Raw genomic sequence first — 3,017 nt, 5'->3', positions numbered from 1 at the left:
ATTCTTGAATTCTTTAAGCCTTGGATTTAAAAAACTTTGAGAACTTGAAGAATTCTAGAGTTCTTCTCAGTCAGTGCCCCTTCATTCGTGGATGCTTCTGTCTTCCAAAAATGGTCAGCTCTTCTAGCAAGCTTCAGCCTGATTACGGTTCTATTTTGGAATGCAGAAAACTTACATAGCTTAATTTCAGAAGAAGCATGTAGGAATTGTTGTTCTTCAGGAAGTACCTGAAGCCCAGAAGTTGAAAGGAGTAGTGTATTTAGGTCAGGGTTGGATCCTGGGGCTGCCCTTCTGGGCCTCCTTCATTGTCATTCTCTCTGACTGCGAGCTTGTTTCCATCAAAAGAATAGGTTTTTATTACTACTCAGGATCTCTGGTAAATCTCTTAAAATATCTTATTTTGCTCTGAAGAAATCGTAAGCAGAGAAGGCCTTGTTTGGAATATGTGCTTTCTTTTCTTCCCTCTAGTTGAAACTGTTGCAGTTCCCTCCAGAATTTAATTTATTGTGGTTTAAGTGGTCCTAGTGAGATTCTGTAGATAATCGTTTTGTCCAGTTTTAATGTTGATGGCATTTAAAATATCTTACCTTCTTTAGGAGTCTTATACACCTGAGCTTAGAGTTCTAAAACTCATTAAAAAAAAAAAAAAGGCAGGGGCAGATAGGTGGCTCAGTGGATAGAGAGCCAGGTCTGGTGTTATTTTTTAAAAGTAACACTGGAGATGAGAGGTCTTGGATTTAAATTTATCTTTAGATACTTCCTAGATGTGTGACCCTGGGCAAGTCCCTTAATCCCAATTGCCTAGCCCTTTCCACTTTTCTTCCGTGAACCAATACTTAATATTGATTCTAAGTCAGAAGGTAAGGGTTAAAAAAAAAAGAAAGGCAAGTCAGTATATTAAAACTATTTGATGACTTTTGAGAGGCAGCATGGTCCAGTGGAAAGAGAATGGGGTTTGTAGTCCAAGAATCTAGGTTTGAGACCTAGCTCTGACTCTTCCTGCCTATGAGACCATCACAAATCACTTCTTATTTCAGTTTCTTTATCTGTAAAATCAGGGCCTCTAAGGACTATGAGCCTCTGAGTCTATAAAGTGATCAACCAATGAAGTTTTTTTTAAAGGAGTTTAAGAATTCCACTTATTCTTAGGAGATGCCAGATGTCTGTTGCTATATAAATTGAGTTAGGTCATGAACTGGGACCTGGAAGGTGGTGCCATTGCACAAACTGGTACTTCCTGATGTGGCATCTCATAGTTTCCAAGTCCCTGAAGCTGTGATTGTCTGAAGTAGGAGGAGCCATAGGGATCATTTCCTCCAGCCCTGCTGTCTTAGGGAGGAGAGAGCTGACAGTGTTTACCCAAGGTTCGGCCTCTTATTTCTGTAGGCTTGGGCTATATCAAATAATCTGATTGTAAAGTGTCCTATAAATATTGCTGTTTAGTGTTATTATTAGTAACTGAGCTAGGATAAGAATCAGGACTTCACCAGCCCGAGGTTTCTTCACTACACTCAGAAAGTACAAGTCTTGATAGTCCATGTTTAGAGAACTTCCTGAACTTTGTCTCTAATTTCTAACCACCAAGACCTAGGCATGCCAAGACTTGTTGAATGGAATTTTGCAGATAGGATTGCATAGATAGAAAATCAACATGGGGTGGGAGATTTGAATTCAAATTCCAGCTCTGCTATTTTATAGGTCCTGTGCGACTTTGGACAAGTCAGGTCACTGCCCTCACCTTAAATTCCTCATCTGTAAAATGAGGGATTTGGACTAGGTTATCCCTAAAGTCCTGACCAGCTCTGAAGCCTTCAATTCTATTTATACCTAAGGTGTCAATGAAATATGCAGGGAGCAGGTGGTGGGGCGGACTTGCTGACACTTAAGGTATTTATTGTGTGTCCCTGGGCAAGTCACTTAACCTCAGGCTCCCCCAGTCTCTTCAACTGTAAAATGGAGATAATAACAGCATCAACTTTCCAGGGTTGTTGTGAGGATCAAGAGGTAAAGCTTGGTGCTATGCCTGGCAGATGTAGGCACTATATAAATGCTAGCTATTATTATTATTATTTTAATATTTGAGGTTTATAGCTAACTAGATAGAGCATTTATTTATTAAGCAAGTACTCTGTGTCCAGCCTTATGCTGGGCTAAAGGCTCTCTGTTATTGAGGAGTTAAGTTTAAGGGACATTATAGATTTACCAAAATACTGTTCAAAAGGTACTAAGATAGCTCTCAGGTGGCTCATGGAAGGCCCTCCTTTGCTTCTTCCTACTCCTTCCTCTCCTTTTTAGACTGAGGTTCTTGGACTCGCACTCTAACTCCATCCAGCCTTTTGCCTTATGTTGCCTCCTTCAGTCTCCACCCCAGGGCCCTCCAGGGTGCACTCCCTCCCTCTTTTCTAGCCAGTTCTTGTTCCATCTTCACCTCAGGGAGCAAAGGCTGTCTTCTGGGCTTGTATTTGTACCCTAAGGGTGAGCACTGGCATCTGCACACAGTAGGCCCTTTAAGAATGTTCTAGTCTTGGAGATGATAGGTAATTTGTATAGAGATGTGCTTTTAAAATGTTGTTCTTAAATGTTTAGGGACCAATGTTGCATCCAGGCACTTGTAGAAAACAGATCTGTCTGTGATAATGTTCGAGTTCTAATTCAATTTACTGCTTGAGTTCTTATGGGATATTTTGAGGTCTATATATGTAGCATGGGAATTTGTTGTCTGTCAGCCATGAAAGATAATAAACTTTTGGTCTATAACTTTAAAAAAAAAAAAAAAAAAGAATGCTCTAGCCTTCATGCAGAGCCAGTTCTGGCATGGAAATGATAAAAGATTCTGAGCATAGAAAAACCCATGGGCAGCTCACTCAGTTTGAAATTCATCCCTTATGGTATATTTAATAAAATTAACCCCTTTGGGGCCTTTCCACTCCAACCTGTCCTGCTGGTTTTAAATGGCAAGAACTTGGAGACTTAATTTTGTCTTTAGAGTCTCCTAAGAAAGCCAAGCAGAGGATTTG

The sequence above is a fragment of the Gracilinanus agilis genome, chromosome 4 (genome assembly GCF_016433145.1).
Source record: "Gracilinanus agilis isolate LMUSP501 chromosome 4, AgileGrace, whole genome shotgun sequence".
Lineage (NCBI taxonomy): Eukaryota > Metazoa > Chordata > Mammalia > Didelphimorphia > Didelphidae > Gracilinanus > Gracilinanus agilis.
The sequence above is the reverse complement of the archived record's forward strand: the minus strand, read 5'-3'. Positions refer to the sequence as shown.